Here is an 18,245-nt window from a genome sequence, read left to right on the forward strand (position 1 = left end):
ATTTTTGGTAGCAAATAACCTGTTACAAATACAGAGATTGTTTGTTTTTTTCTTGTTAGCAATGCATTAGTTTTTATTTTAGCAGATAATACTATCACATTTATTCTTTGATTTTAACAATGTGACATTCACAAGACAAGGTCATTTAACCTATGTTTAGTAGGCAAACACATAAAGCTGCAAGATAGCATGTAATGCAAACTATTTTCAAATTGGGTTCGGGAATTAGAATGACAGAATGAATGAACTCCAGATTTGAAGAGCAAACATTTAATGTGGCATGTTCATCATTGGCCAGCTTGATTAGATTAAATGCCGTATTTTAATGCGAGGTGTAAATATTGAACTATAGCTCTACGCTGTTGATCAAAGCTGTTTGCTTGGCTGAGGTGATTAAATAAGGGTTAATAAATATAACCTCTGTTAAATCTTCTATAACCAAATTTATCTCTCAGCTTCACCTACCACAGAATTAATAACTAAAGCTGGCAATTGTGAGCCAGAGCATTTAGGCACAACATGTCTTGAGCAGAGTATTTGATATTTACTCAGACCGAGAGTTGTAATTGATTGACAGTCATAGCAAAAGAACTGGTCATCGTGTGCTCATCTGGACAGAGAAAGGGGCAAGGACAGTCTGAGCATTTCATTCGTAGTATGCCAAAACACGATATACTGATTACTAGTTGTGGGTCATCTTCTGTTGCCATGTGTTGTACAAAAAGTTACAGGACATTTGCAGATACGTTGGTGTCTTTGATCAAATAGTATCTGAAGAAGGAGGCTCCCACCTTTTCCAGAGCAGAAGACCCACTGAGGATTGAGGTGTGAGCAGGAGGAGAAAGACAGCATGGTCCTATAAACCCACATTGCAGTAAACATGCCAGCCAGGACTCATAGACTGGGATTTTTTTCTGTGATCATGGAAGAAGTTTCAGCTGACAATTATAACTTGGCATGCATCACACCAGATGATGGGTTTACCTCTGACAGTTTCTGAGGCTCTTTGACCTTAGCTGGAAAAACTGGCTACATCTTACTAAGGAAGCTCTGTTTGGAGGACTTTGTTGTTCTTGAGCTGCATGATTAAGACAACTTAGCTTGTCTCATTTAGCATGCAGTAAGCACCAATAGTCAGGGAGAGAGCTGAAAGCTCATGTTCAGTGTCTCTGGCTACCTTTTTTGCTCTGTGCTCAGCTATGTTCCTTGTAGCTCATACTGTGGTCGGTTTGGTCCTCTTTGTCTTCAACACCATGGCTCAGACTTCTGGAATTTGTGCTTACCTATCAGTGGGTTTCAAAGAGGCTTTTCTGTCACTATTTTAAAGTTTGGAAATCTAATCATACTCTACCAATCTTGACAGAATTTTTCATAAGACAAATAATTACATTAGAGTGATGGATGAACTATATCAAAGAAGATCATAAGCAAGTGCCTACTAGTGCTGCCTGAGACAGGCAAAGATGGAGGGTACTGCATGACAGCTCAGCACTAGATTATAGGATAGAAGAAAGAAGATGAATTATACAGGATAAATCAGCATATCTATAATTTTACACAGTTTGTTTCAGGATTTACATTTCAACGCTTTAATGGGTGTCTGGTACTAACACTAAATTTTCTAAAAATTCATGTGCAAGTTGCTTTTCATCCTTGAGGAGGGGACAAATAAAGCAATCTAAGAGGGTAAGCTTTATCCAAAAGTCTTTCAAGTCCTTCTAGAAGTAGTAAAAATTGAATTGCTATAGTAGCACAATTTCAATACTTTATTTTTCCGTACTGTTCATGCAATATAGTTTTATGTAATAATTTTGTATGTTTGAAAACTGCAAAATCTACCTCATAAAAGCTAGTGGAAAAAAAAAATCCTGACAAGTAAAGAACTCTTACCTAAAAATCAGAAGAATGCAGTAAAAGTACAAACAGATTTTTGCTTAAGTCATGCTGGAAACATGTGACATTAGACCCTGCCATGGAAAGTATGATGAAGTATGATGGTGAAGATTGTAAACATCTAAGTAAACTAATGAATTAACTGTGCAACATTCCCTCATGATAGATAATGTATGAAAACAGACTTGCACACAGGGGTTACTCCAATGCTTTTAGCTAGTGAGAACCCCTCCAACTGCACCCCTCATAAAGGCTCAGTGTACCCTTTATTCCAACATGTACCTGTTGCTTCAGTTTGCACGTGCTGCCCTGGTCTATTTTGGTACCAGGGATGGTGCCAGCACATGCTGTGTGATTCAGCAATGACAAGCCAGGAAGAGAGAGAGGGAGAGTTGAGGCACAAAGGTTTAATGGCTCTACAGGATCTCGGCAGCTTGTTAAGGCAGAGATGTATAGCATGGGAAAGCAAAGCCAGCCGGGCACAGCACAAAATGTGCATCATAAAGCCAGAATTTTGATTGTGGAGATCTGGCATCCAGGACATGGCATTATTCCCAGAAAGACAAATAGTTACAACACAAAAGGCCTGCAATGAGCTTTATTTCCTGCAGCTAGGACGACGTGCTTACATTTTAACAAATGAACCAATGTGCATTGGCCTGAGTCTGCATATGGAAGAGGACAGTGATATTGCAAGGATAGCTGGGGCTGTGATCCTGGAGCTATAGGATAGAAAGAGAACAGGAAAGAGCAGAAGAAAGGCCAGTGACCTAAGTTAAGGAATTGCATTGAGACAGCAGCACACATAACAGCCAAGCTGTGCAAACTCTGCTGTGGTGACAGCAAAATTTTGTGAGAGACAGACTACAACCCATGTCCTGGCAAACTGGCCAGGTACAAGTTTAGTACTGATGGTACTTTTGATCCATCCTAAAGCAAATCAGTGAGTGTGCCAAAAAGATCAGTATTGGGGAATCAAGATCTGGGCTTAGAAATAAAAGGAAGGGATTGACCCAAAAAATACCCAACATAACTAGTTATTTAGTTTGCAGAAAGTTTTCTTAAGATTATTCTTTATCCTAAAATAACAAGTTACAGAATGACACAGTATTTCTGTATGCATAAGAAGGAGATATCAACGAAATAGGAAGAGGAAATATATTTTCTTATAATTCTTTTAAAAAAGGAAGATACTTATGATTTTTACAAAAGAGCTGTTTTCAGTACACACAAATTCAAAAGGACAGGAGGAAAGTCTTAACTGTGAGCCAGTCTTATTTTAATGAAATGCAAATCACTATTTTTAACATATGCACCTCATAATTCAGAGGATGTTGTCTTTGATGAGACCTTCAGGGCAATTTCATAGGAAAGGTGGAATATTTCTGTCACATAAGAGAACTTCATCTGCACTTCATTCACTGAAAACTATAGAGATGAAAAACTATCCTGCAATCAAAGAAAGGAAGATAAAAGATTTAGATAATGGAACTAAAGCTTGTGGGTTGCCAGAGAGACTAGGTTCTTTATGAAAAGGATTGCAGTTAATTCCTCCAGGCACAGTTCATATTTCTGGCAAGGCAGCCAGACATAATGGGTGCATAAGTGTAAATGAAAGTGCAACTGGACATGATACAGACACACACAAGGCTACACATGAATACACATGAGCACTTGTGATATATAGACTATACAAGTACATGTTGTAATAATGTGATATTTTTAGCAGGTTTTTGCTAAATTCTGAACACAGTTCAAATCTATCATAGAAGATTAACATTATCAGTCTGAGAGTCATTTTGTGCAGCAGGATATGTTCTGTATTCACTGCCTAAATTAAAAATTAATATGATGACTTTGTAGAAATTTAACCCAGGATAATGTGATCTGTGAAAATACAGGTTTTCTGGAGCCATGAGAGGTCTTCCCATGATGCTTCCTTTTCCAAGACAGGTGCTGGATCATGCAGATGAAGTTCACCATGACTGGATCCTAATATTTGCCACAGCTGACACTGTTAGAGGAGCCAGACAGACTCTGTATAGCCTTACACAGGAGGACTCATGTCCTGATCTGGTCTCTGGTTAAGGTATCCTGAAGGCTGCCACTGCCATATTTTGTTCAGACTTTTACCTGTGACAAAGAAGACTTTCCTTCTCCTTTAGGCATGTTTGAATCACTTTAGGAGGAGGAAATAAACACAGTTTTATTCTAGCAAAGCGAGTGGTTACAGTTTGTTTTTTTTTTTCACACCTGGATACAAATTTTAAGCCTACACCTGACAGGCAGACCTTGTTCAACAGTCATTAACACAGGTGCCTCCGAGGTACCCTTCAGTGCTGGAAACCATGGAGCCAGTTCAGCTGCTGGTCCATCCATGGTGAAGATGAGATATTTATAAATAGGTCTCTCGTTCACAGCTGGGGCTACCAGAATTTTACTGCATCTTTCCCTCCACACTAGTATTTTTTGTCTTTATACTTTTTATTGTGGCTCTGATTAGAACTACACATTTGTGAGAGTGCAGATGAAAGATCTGAGAGAATTGTGTGTGGCTTTTTCAATATATTGAAAGTCTTTGATGTGTGGATTCTTCCAAGTTTTTATTTCTGACTGTGCAGTAAACTGAATTACAGTGTAACCTCACTCCTCTGCCTTCCAAGAGGGTGTGTTGTGCACTGCTGGCTTTCTACATAGCCTTATTCTAGCCCAGAATTATAATAAATAGTAACTCTGCAACATTTCGTAGATTCAGCCACTGGTTACTTAGTCTCTGCAGAAGGCAGGAATGGTGTATAAAAAGCAGGTGATAAATTTGACATTTAGAATGCTTTTTCCAAATCAGAAAACTTCTTTGCCCTTTGTCAGATTGGGATATTCTTGCTAACACAGGCCACCTGAAGAGATAAGGAAATCTCTCATTTCTAACTGAAAAAAACAAAACAAAACAAAAACAAACAAAACCCAACGAATACCAGCACTGATAACAGGTATAACAGATAGTATCATATTTTATTATTAAATTAGAAGCAGCACAATTTGAATAAATTCCATATTATTGTTTCCTTTATGCTATACATGACATTTAGCTTCACAAGGATGAAAATGAAAGAGGTGCATATTTAATGGACTAAAAATTTGCTAAGTGATGATTTTTGACGTATGTTGTAAACATTTAGTACAATCGTATAGATGTAAATGGGGAATTGTTAAAAACAATATATTCTCAGAGGTTTGTTTTTCATCTTATTCAGGCTTTATCAATGATTTATGAGAAAATATGAAAACAGTTTGCACAAACAAGTACATAACAAATAGATTGCAAAATGTAAGCAAATAAGAAAAACAATCATATTGATATCTACAGTATAGGGAGATTTGGTATCGAGGACAGTAACTTTGAAAGGAATTGTAAATTATTCATCCTCCCTAATTGTAGGGGATTGGAGACTGTGCTCTCCCGAGGTTTCTTCCACGTTTCTTTGTGTATGAAATTGGATGCAAATAGCTCCCTATGACTATTTTTCAAAGAAAATTTGCTGCGGAATTCTGTTATCCAACTTTGTACCTGAGCACTTTCCACCCAAGTATTACATCAAAGAAAATAGCGACCGTGGCTCCTCTGGTTAATAACCTGAGAGGGAGATCCCTCAAGCATTTGGATCTGCAGAACCTGTGTGAGGACTATGCAGAGGACTCCCTAGGGAAGGGTAGGCTTTTTGTTCTGTCATTCTGGTCTTATGACATTATGCAAAGGAAAAGCAATCCTAGCTTGTTACTGGATTTTCAAAGGATCTGTTGAACTTTGCTGTCTTCTCAGTCAGCAGTAACTCCAGTTCAGTTCAGTTGCATCTCTCCCATTTCTTACATTCAGACAGTGATGAATTACTTGGAGATTACAAATCTGTACACTGTAGGATAGAAGAGGAAAAATGGAAGAGGAAATGAAAGAACCATCTCATTGCTATCTCTGTGGTATAATTTTCCATATTAATTCCCTCTCTACCTCTATCTTCACTTCTTTAAAACACATGGTAAGGGCCATTACCAAGTATGAAATACCCATTAAACGTTATATTTGGTACACCATTATAGCACGATGTTGTGCAGCAACACATAATTTCTAAATTGCAGCATTATGAATTGCAGTCTATAGCTTATCACAAATTTATTTTGTTATTTTTCCAAGATTCCCCTCTATAAGACATAAAATCTTAAAGCATTACCTGTAATTGCTATTTAAGAATTTTAAATTGTTGCCATACTTCTAGATGAGACAATTAGTTGTGTGGGGTAAAACTTCAGCAGACATAGACATAATTCCTTTGGCTTCACTGGAGCTGAAACAGTGATAACTAGATGATCTGTCTCATAAATCTACAAAACTTCAAATAATTATTTTTATGAACTCTGTAGTGAAGCTTATCCACATTATTTTTCTTTTCCAGAGAAGTTCTGCTTCTGTTGCCAATTTCTCATGTATCTTTTACATAATATGTTCCTGCAAGTCTCCTTGGGTAAGGTAATTAATTGTTTGCCAAAAGGTAAGCCAGTGAAGACAGTTTTTAAGGTTGAATAGGTGCTGATCTGTATCATAAGCACATTAATAAAAATATTTTAGTCATTGAAACTGTATGGAGATTCAGAAAAGCAAAGATATATGTTATCTCAGTGATAGTGCATTTTTTTTCTTAGATTTTGGGACAAATCCTTTTCTTACTCACCTTAATCCAATGCAGCTGTCTGTGCCATCATGACACTCAGGATCAGGAAAGCATTAACAGGATGGTCTGGAGAAAAATAATAGCAGAATGAGGCCACTGTTTTTTAGAGGCCTTGCAGGGATTGGTACCAATTGTAGCCCAGTTAATACAGTGTTGTCATTGCTTATAGCAGGAATGGGCATAACAAGGAGGAGATATTGGAAAGCGTGTGTATATCTCATTTTAGCTGTATGAATTTTGGACTATAACCATTTGTATCGTTCATAGTGGACTAAATTTTGTTGTTGTTGTTGTTAGACTAAGACTAACAAGATTAGAGTAGCAATTTTTGGATTTGCTTACAAGGTTTGTTCCTTCTGCTCAGAGCAAGATTTTGAGTGCAATAGCTTCCCTGGGATCCAGGCAACCGATAATTTAGATGCAAGAAATTGATAATATGATACAGCAATTAGGTTTTAGTTTTTGTGGTATTTTTTTGTTGTTGTGTGGTTTTATTGTTTTATTTTGTTGGTTTTGTTTGTTTAGTTTGGTTTGGTTGCTTGTTTTAATTTTCTTTCCTCCAAATAGTTAAGATTAACATTCATTTGGTTTGGACTGAGAAAAATGACAGAATTAGTGCAATAGTTCCAGATTTTTAAAGGAGAGACACCGATCAACAAGTTATAAAAATTGAATGCAATACATACAATTAATTTTTTGCACACATCTCTTCACTTGCCTTAAGCTAGCATTTGCTTAAATCTTTTATGATTCTAGCAACTACAAACATCTTACAAAACACTGTAGTTACCCTACACCCAATCAATGTCTGTATAATTATAGATGGCAAATCCCAAGAGATGCTGTGAAACATGTGTTTAACTTTTTGTGCTCTGAACTCTTCTGCAGCTTTCTTACACCTGAGAGACTGATCTCCAGTGTCACTGAGCTGCTTCTCTCCAGTACTTTTTTTAATTGGTTTTCGTTACTTTTCCATCTCCATTTTCCTGTTGAAACTTTGACCCACTAATTGTTGCTCTCTCAATAAAGATATTTTTGTCCATGCCTTTGGTTTCCTTCTCTTGTGGAGCTCCAGCTGACATGCTTTCTCACACTTTGACAAGAGTTTCTTAGTTTTCTCCAGCCTGTTGTACTTCCCTGGACCATAGAACAGAGGCAGCTCAGCCCCTGGGCTCAAAGATAGTGAGCACCATCCTTCAACCCATTTGTGCTGAATGCCAAGACATTGGCTCATTTTTTTTGTTGTTGTTTTGTGAAACTTGAAATTATGTCTTCCTGTCTCTCTGTGAGAGACATATATATTGGTGAAGCAGCACATATAGAAATATCTCCTCCCTCTTTGGTATTGAAGCCTCATTCTGGGTGAAGATCCAAAGCTGTGAAACCCGACCAAAGGCAACAATGTCCTTCAAAGCTGAGCATGTTTTTACCTGCAGGGTGTGATCTTCTTCTTGAAATTTCCTACTGTTGAGCTCATGCTATCCATTACTTGACTCAAAGGCCGCTGAGAGCCACATCTGGAGGCTGGGCCAGCAGCAGCATGTTGTAGGCAGAGCCCTCATGTCCAGCCTGCCTTGGATCCCAGTAGACAGTGACACTCCTGAAAATTACACCCAGAAGCACTGAGCACAGCAACTCATGATTTGTGATCTTTCCTTTGAGAGTCTCACCCTGAACTAAGTGTGCAATTAACTAAATGGGAATGTTGGTAATCATTTGGGTATGGAATGGCCTGGTTTTTGGCATGCAAAGGTAGAAAATGCATATATGTGTGTTTTGACACACACATTTTATGGCATGTGTGCATGTGTGTCTGCCCCCCTTAATGATCTGGTTTGGTGTTAGCTGTGCTACATCACGGTGATAATACAGAAATTCAGCAGGAGATAGCAGGAGGTCTCCAATTCAAACTAAATTACAATTATAAGCCTGCCATGATCTTCATGGAGCTTGGGCTGCTTTATTAAGTATCCACTTAAACTTACACCAGGCTAATAATGTATTTGCTCAGCTTGAGATTCTCTACAATGAGGAAAAAAAATATGAGAAAAATCTTTGTTTTAATTTACTCTAACAATTTTCAGAAACTGCTGGAATCTCACAGGTATGATCCAGAATAAATTACTGGGGCTGTCACTGCTAATAATGCACTGGAAACACTCTTAAATATAGATTTAATTTAGGGTCTCAGTTGGCTGCTAAGCAATTTTAATTCTTTGGGTTGAAAAGAAGGACTAAATTCCATACTGTTACTGAGAAGAAAGATGTGAGCAGCCTCTTCTCTGTTCATTAGGACTCATCCATAGGAAGTAATGAAACGTCATCACTGGGCTGACAGAGGTGGGAAGGGCTGTATGATGTGTTAGACTCTGATGTGTTGTACAATGAAAACAAGATCTTCCTGCAGAGCTGCTACGTGTGGACTGTATTTTTGGAATAAACTGGTTTTGTCTTCGTTGACAAGAAAAATTGCTTTTGGGTAAGACCTTTCAGTGAGAATTTGAAAATAATTGTGTAAAAGCCTTGAAATTTTCAGGAAAATTATATCATTAATAGGTTTGGGGAAATACTTCAGGCCTTTGGTTGCAATATTTTTACATCTTGGAATGTAGGATAAATGTAGGAGAACTTCTTTACAAATAATATGAAGGTTAAAATAAAAGTTTGAAATTATTTAAATGATCTTTGATTGATTTAATTTGCATTTCTTTGGGATTTTTTTATTCACAGGGGTTTTTTTTAATATTTAAATCTTTCATCCTAGTCTGGGACCTTAGGTGGTTTTAGAATCCTCCAACTTTCCTATGTGGTTCTTCTTTTAGATGTTGTTTCTGTGGCATGTGAAAGTATCTCCCCTTTTATTAGTGTATGTTATCTATTTCGTGAGAGTTTAAAGGTTGGTCAGCTGATTTCTGTCCCATGAAAACTCTTTTTTTCATTGGAACTTCATTTTGGAGAATGAGACTTACTACACTTAGACATATAAGCTGAATGAAGTCAAAAGCTCCTTGATAAGGCACTTGGAGAAGAAAAAGTAAGTGGGAAGTAGGACAGGGAGAAAATGAAATTCAGTAAGACAGAATACAAAGTCATGCACTTAGAAACTAATAAGAATTGCTACTGTAAGCTGGTCACTTTCGGAAACAATATAGGAAGTTGATCAGTAGATCATTGTATAGAGATACAGGTGTGATAAAGTCATTGTTCAAGGCACCTGTGACACCTCACCTGGCTGCTAGGTACAACCCTCAATGCTGGTACTCAGGATGGATGAGTTTTAACCTGAACAGGTTGAGGTAGAACTATGAGTATGATCAGAATAGAGACGACACTGAAATAGCTTTCTTAAAGAGCAAAATGAAAAATATACTAAGGTTAGAACTGGATATTGGTTTATCAAAGAAGTGAGCACTATATAGCAAAAAGAGCATAAGAAAAAATGTGCCTGGAATATCTCTGAATAAATTTAAGCTTTAAACTTTTCTCACCATCAGGGAACTAAAGGCCTGGAGTAGTGTCTCACTCTGACATTTTAAAGTGAAACTCAACATACACAGTGTAATCTTTTTGCATGTTCAGCAAGAAAATAAAGTTTGATCCAGGATTTGCTATGCCGAAACTACTGTAATTGTTCTTATGCAAAAGAACAATTACAACCATAAAGTCTAAACTTCTGAGAATCACAAATCATTTCTTAATATACCTTGACATGTCCTTGATGCTAGAGAGATGTGACAGATTCTTTCAAGATTTCCTCAAGAAGCTAGTAGTACTTTGTCTTTAAGGAAAACTAAGTTTCCACTGTAATGTCCTGTCTAGTCCTTTCAAAGTAATAAACAATTTTGTCTCCTTCCAGACTCAACCCCATTGCCCTACATCAAAGCAGGGCTTTTCTTCAGTCAGTGATAGGTTTGTAGGGGACTGATCTGCCACTCATGTGCTTAACCCTGTGTCTTGGTCCTTAATACAGGCTTTGCTTTGGTCTTTTATTTTATTGCAGTGACAGTACATATATATTCTCTGCTTGCAGTGGCAACATATATAGATGTGTGTTTATCCATATTCTCTTCTTGCAGTCACAGTGCATCTTCATAAATGCCTTCATCTTCCCAGTGTTGAACAGCTACCAGTGAAAAGCAGCATCAGTTTCCATTTTTTTTGACCAGCAAGAGGTAAGTAAAAAAGGAACCCTGGTTCCCTCTGGCTGCAGCATCTAACAAAGTCTAGGCAGAGGATAGTCTCCTCTCATGGCTGACTGTGCTGAGCACCATGCAGTGAGGTTTTCTGTGCCTTTTACCCCAGAAACTGAAAGGAGCCACCAGTCAGCCCTCTTCAGCCTTCTTACTGTGTTTTGCTTGTCTATTAAGACTTTTGGAGGAAATAGAAAATGAGAGTGGGGAGGAGGGTGACTCATTTTTGCTGACAAGGATACTACACATAAAATGGTAAAATGCACACTGATGTTCCCAGCTTGTACATACCATTTTTTGTAGATTTCAAAACATTTAATGATACTTTTTTCGTAAAAGACCTATCTTTGCACATTTGATGAGGTGAATTTTAAAGAAAGTTTGTTTCTGAATCTCATTATTCAGGGAAAATAAAAGAAAATAAAAGAGGATGTTAGAGTACTCTAAACAACAAAGTACTAGTTGGCACACGTGTATGTTCTAGTTAATCTTTTAAAAATATAACAAATTTTAAAGCCAAACTCATGAATTTTAACTGAAACACTTCACACAACTTGCTTTCTGTTGTGCTAAGCACATATCTGTTCCACTGACTCCACTAGTCCTTGAACATGAAGGAAACAAATGAGGATAGAAATGTATAAGCATGTTTTAAAATGCAGCCTGTGTAAGGGAAGAGTGTCTTTTCCCTTTACCATTAGTGACACAAACAATGCACGATCGAAGAATGTCTGGAGGCTGTCTCCAGTAATCAGCTGTTTGGTAGCAGCTGATAAGATAACTCTCACTGAGAAACAAATTAATACCATGTCATGCACATATACTTGGCAATAAATATTACAGGATTAGATTGCAAGAAGTAACTACTGATTTTGCTTCCTTCCTTTATTTTATGACAGCAGTATCCAGGAGTGAGTAACGTACACCTCCATAGCATTGTGGCAGGATAATAAAAAGTTGATTTGTTTCAGTCGGCCACGTGAAGTGTCATTAGATACTACTGGAAAGTTAACATTTCCTACTGACACTCTAGTGTTTTGAATTCTTAATGTAATGAACTTCTGGAAGGTCAGACTGTGCTGAATTTAACAGTTCTACATTTATCCAGCTGTGACTGGCTTAGAGAAGAACAATTACTACCTCCTTGCTAACAAATATGTTAAAAAGCAGTAAATGCTGGGTAAAATTGTTACTCCTACTTTGATACTCTATAAAGGGAAATGCCTTGAAATGTGCATAAAGCAATCTTGTTAACTTGTTAGTTACGTATTGAATGTTGCATGGTAAGATTGTCAAGCAAGTCTTTTACGTATTCTATTATCCCACTCAACAATAAAAGAGACAAATATTCCAGGTTATGAGTCTTACAATAGATAATTTTATATCAATTTTATTCTTGGAAAACTTTTTAATGAACTTTGTTTGCAACATATAGGTTCATCTACAAGTTCCTAATTCCCTGACATTGTGATTTCTTCCTTATTTTATCCATCGCTAATTTTATCTCTTTGGCCACCTAAGTCAATTCAATAATTCAAATAAAAGTTAACTCAAAGTTCACTTACTGCTGGTGACAAAAAAGACAAATCCAACTTCTGAAAACTTCATTGTATCCAAGACAAAAGAGAAGACAAAAAAAACTTGTTAAATGCTCTCAGTGGGCAAGTAAGTATATACTAGATTTATTAAGATGATCTATTTTACATCATAAGATCACTGCACAGAAAATAAACATTACAAAGGAGGGAACCCAGGTGTGTATTCTTATAATTTGTGTACTGACTGCTGGGCTAAAAGTCAGGATTTCCCTTAGGCCTATTACCACATCTTTTAGCACAACTGTCAATTATATGGAAGCACTTAATGCTGCTGCCCATGCCCTTTTTCATCTGTTACTTTCATGAAACCACCATATCGTAGAATGATTCAGACCAGAAGACATCTCAGGTGGTCTCCAGTCCAGCCCACTATTCAAAGCAGGTTGCTCAGGGCTTTATGTAGCCTGGTCTTGAAAACCATTGGGAATGGAGACAGCACAGCCCTGCTGGGCAGCCTCTCCCACAGCCTGTCTGGGAATGGGTTTTGTTTTAGTTTTTCCTTTTATATAGCTTAATTTCCACCTAGTTTCTCTTGTAAAACCAACCATAAAAGAGTTGGGAAATAAAAGCTTCCAAACTACAATTTCTTGGATGAATGGCTGTGCACAAAGCTCCTCAAGTTTAAGGTTGAAATGCTCTGAAAATATTTTTGTGTGGTTTGACAAATTCAAATACATGGACCTGAATCAAACAACCCAATACAAAGTTGTTCTATGGTTTATGGAAATGTGATTTGTGGCTGAATTGAAGTGTAATATTTTCTTTAGGTTTTGACAGCTTTGACAAAAATGTGTACATTTCTCTAACAGAATAAACTACTTTTGAGCCAACTCCTTCGGACTGGGAATTTGGTAAAAATATCAGAAAGACTCTTTGTGACAAAACACTTTCTCTCTTAAGACCCAGTCTTCAAACTAGGTTTGAAAATTTAGATAGTTGAAAATACGAATATAATGAGTCAGTAAGTTGGACTACTAGAGTTTCATTTTATTAAAAAAATTAGACAATGACTACTGTCTTCAATATGGTTTATTTTTTGGTATGTTACAACCTGAATCTGAAATATTTCTAACTTTTTAACCCCTTTTCTGTCATATTCTTTTGCCTTTTAAGCTGCAGTAATACAGAAAAAACACACCACCTTCAAACTAAACCAAGAAAATAATTCTTCACCCTGAAATGAGCTTAATTTTAAGAAATATAATAATTTAATGATTGTTCCGTTTTTGAGGAGATATAATCAATGGATGTCATTTTGTGAAAGGGTACAAGACTTTTTTTTTTTGTATACAATGTATTTAGTTGCAATCCATTGAAAACCATCTCAGGAAGCCAGTATTTCAAGTATTGTGCAGCATATAATCATTATTTTAAAAAGGATTCATCATACTGCTTGGATGAAAAATTCACACTGAACAGACAGTATTTAATGAGTAAATCAATAATGTTCATTTCAGGAAAAAATTAGGTATGGAATACAGCTAGGGAAGATAATAAAACAAGATCAAATACTAAATCTCAGAACTGATGACCCATTAGGGATAATGCAATTCACTGCAGTATCAAGCTGAAGTGTATTAGGAAACTTACATCATAAAATTTGCTGTGTAAATGCAAATTCAATCTAATTTGTCATATGATTAAAACTCAGACAGAGCTTCTACTATAGCATAAAATAATGGTATTTCAGCAGAGCTACACTGGCTGAGAAGAATAGGTATAAAAGGTTGGTGCTCATTCTTAATAAACTACTACATAAATATTTCTTATTGGTAAGGGAGAAATACGCATGTCTACTTGTGAACACAGTTCTGCTGTTTGAAGATACGGTTGCTATGATTTAGCTCAGAAATACACTTTGTTGCAAACACCAGGTTTTCAGATAAGTGCTTGTTTTTTTCTCATCAGTGTTGCAGTAAAAAGCCCTTAGAGAGCTACACTTTGGGAAAGTGGGAGAAGGAGGTTCCATTACACATGGGATTCCTCACAGACATTGTAACCTGTAAAAAGCATGCCACCTGCCTGAGCAACAACAAAAAAGTACAGTAAGAGCAGTGAAACTCGCTGGTTCTTGTAATTAAATCCCATTAAAATCATGGGGTAACAGGAACAATTTCATATGAGCAGAAAGCTTTTCTTCCATTCATAAAGAAGACTTGTCCTCGTAGAAGAGCCATCCAAAGCACAGCTTAACTGTTCAGGGTATGATACAGAGAACTGGATGTTAGTTTTTCATGTTCACACTTCATGTGCCTTGCAAGTGATTTCTTAAATAGCTTCAAGTGAGATCTCATTTTAGTTCATGTGGGTGTACACATAACTGCTGGTGCATATGCTTCCTTTGTACTATCACTCAAGGGTCAGCTGAGAGATACAATTATGAAAATCTCTGGATAGAGAAAAGGAACAATCTATACATGAGTAGGAAAAAGTTTGATTTGTTTCTGAGTGCTTGGAAACTTGTACAATAGTGACTTCCAAAAGTACAGGAGTATATTGACATCTCATGGACAACATGATAAACACTACCAGAGTAACTCTTAAAAACAAAACATAATATAAATCACACTCTGTGTGTGGTAGCTCTAATGTGCTGCTGCTGAAGCAGAAGAGTTCAGTTGGTGTATACCTGTAACTGTGTTATCCGAGAATTTTGGATACTTATGAGGGCCTCATTTTGGACCATCTGCACTTTACGTACTGCTGCACTAATATGTAGGAGTCACAGCTAAGATAATTAACTCATTCAGGACTTTCCTAAGGTCTTTGCTATTGCTAAGATGTTGTTCATTAAGGTAAGATACATGCTTGGATCACATCCTTCTGCATACTTGAGTATTCAAGTAACTGGTTCTCCATGTGTTCAATTTGGGTAACCCCAACTCTTTGAAGGTGTCACAAGGCATGAGACTCGATCTAGAACAAGTCAGACAACAGCTGTTGTCAAAGGCTGCCTTAGACTCTGGTTGCATTTTCAGAGATGTGGGCTGACATACACTAAAAAAGGCAAGGAGGAGAGGAATAATATCGCATTGTGAAATTATGTGTCAGAAATGGTTGTCTTCTGTTTTGTACAAACTCCTGGGGTTGAAACTAGGGAAGAAATGAAAGTCAACATGGTCCCAACTTCCCAGCTTACGGCTGGAAGTCAAATGCTGGCTGAGGATGCAATTTTTCAAGGACTCGAGTCCTTGTTGGCAGCATGACTTTCTTTTAGGAAAGGCAGAACTGTAAGCTATTCATAGAAGTGTGAAGACATGTAGTGGGGCTGGTATGCCATCCAAAGGATGGGTGCCTTGAACTATTACCTCATTTTCAATTAAAACAGTAACCTTTGAATGTTATACAAGAATAATTGTCTTGTTGTCTGTTATGAAATACAAAGCCTGTGGCAGGATCTAAAGAGAGGTGATGAAATTCCCAGTGTAACTGAATTCGTTGGTGGGAAGCAAAATGTAGAGGATAAAAACATTTACCCTTCTGTATGTATTATAACTATATGCAACATTTATAAACAAATATAATAACAAATATTTTTCTCTTACTCCTCAGAGATGCACTTTATGTATGTTCTCCCATCATCAGTTGTTGCTCCAAGCTAATCTGGTTATTGCAATTTTGTGTAAAGTGTTACGTTTTCTATTTTAGCAAGCCTCAAATGGTCTTTCTGATATCATTTACACTTAAATATTTGTTTATTTGAAGAAACTTGGCAAAAAATGGTGCTCTTTTTTTAGCAGGATGTGATACTATGCCAATAACTTTAATATGGAAAAAGCTAATAAAAATATGCATTTTGAGTGACAATGTGAAGTTCACACAATAAATACCAAGTTTTCTTTATATATAAAACTACAGGCTTGTCCTGGTAATTTTTCTAGGTATTAATTATCGTAATAATTGCTCACCTGCAGAAGTCATTAGGTGACAGACAACCTATAGTTATGTTGTACCATCATGACAGGGGAGCCTGAAAGGATTAATTACAGCATATTATACAAGCAATGGCATCTTTGTCTATTGTAGAAAACTGTAATCATGTTTATAGTTGGCTCTTTTCCTTTTTACTTGTAATTTTATTACTTGCATGTGTTCCCTGCAAAATATGAAGAAAAATCCCATTTTTACTAAAATAGCCTTTTTAAGATTTTAACCTGTAATCTCCCTTTACTCTGGCTACTCTTAGGAAATAATGTTTTTTATATCTATTTTTCGATTTTTCCTCTTTGATTTTGATTTATTGGAGTGACAAGTAGGAATTTAATTCATATTTTCCAAGCCTAGTCTTGTTCTTAGCAAATTACCAGCTAATTCTTTCCCCTTCCTCAGAATCATGACTTTCCTGTTTAGCATAGTTTTCTTTTGCAAGTAAGATCTAAATGATCACTTCGTCTGTCTTCCCACATTAAAACATTGACTCTGTTCCAGTACAATAGATGGCAAATTTCAAACAAGTTTAACAGAAGGATTTGGAAGTTCAAGAAAATTTTTTCTTTGACAGATTTCAAGGACCTAATTTAGTCTGTTTCTCTTCTTTGAAACATGAGCAAGCTCATCTTCAGTCACTGGATTCATTCATGTTGTTTTTTTTTTTACCCCTCACATCTCCAGATATTTCCCAGAAGATACACTTTTTCATTAGTTTTTTTGTTATTAAAATGGCTTCCTGTGGACACAAGGTTTGCATAATCATTCTGGGTTTCTGTGTATTCCCTGTTAATACTTAAAAAGCTGCACCTCATGCCATCAGTGTTAGCTGACCTTGATGCACAGGCTCAGCTCTTCCCTTTGTCATCATCGCAGCATATCCTTTCATATGGTTGGGAGGGTTGAAGAAGTCCTGGGAAAGAACTATCTGAAGGGAGCTAAGCCACAAATACAGTCAAAAAGCAATACAGAATGAGCATGATACGAATATGGAAAATATATGAACCTGCTTCTTGGAGGATTTTATGGCATTTAGCCAGAAGAGTCCACAGTTAGAAACATAATCCTTATTGCTCATAAATTGTTTTAATCTATTCTGAAAATTCTAAGTTCACAATGTTCATGCTGGTTTTGTGATATTTTAAAAGATCTGACTGTTGATAGCAGACTGACAATTTGAAACTAAATGCTGAACTCTCGAACTTTTTTTACCTTCTGCAAATATCGATGACACTCTCTGTAACATGAAAAATGTAATGACAGGAGATTTTCACCATCTCTTAGTGAATCCTTTGGAGAAGTCTGGAAACACTTTTCTCCAACACAAGCTGAGATGTCTCTCAGGAGCTTCTGCTGATGAAAGCAAGTTCTTATTCATCACACATAGTAAGAAGAGTAGTTATTCATTACAAATGGTAAGAGCTAGCAGGTCAAACTGCATAGGAACATTTTCACTTTCTTCTCCTTGTTCTTCTTGGTGTAAGTTCCCTTCACTGATAAAAAATAGTATAAGTCCGATGAGGTGGTTGTTGTGGTTTTTTTTAACTTCCTTTATTCTTTTATCTTTTTTATTTTATTTATTTATTTTTTTAAGCGTGAAATTTCCTTCAAAGCAAGTGGCACATAGGAACACTACCTGTCATTCATGGCTATCAGTAATTTACCTGTTTTATGTGCATTAATATAAATGCATACTTAAAATTCAGTTTTTTCTGTGATTTACAAAAAAGTGAAGTACTCCATTAAAGTAAAGAAATTATTAAGTGCTTTTCAATGTTATGTCTATGCTCTTAAAGTGTTTTCACAGGTCATTACAGCTTATCTTTTGTTTTTAAATTAATGTCTTTCAGAGGCCTACTACGCTTGATCAACTCAGAACTTATGGAAGAGAATAATGGAGTTTTCATTCAAGG

Source organism: Nesoenas mayeri, assembly GCF_963082525.1.
Source record: "Nesoenas mayeri genome assembly, chromosome: 2".
NCBI lineage: Eukaryota > Metazoa > Chordata > Aves > Columbiformes > Columbidae > Nesoenas > Nesoenas mayeri.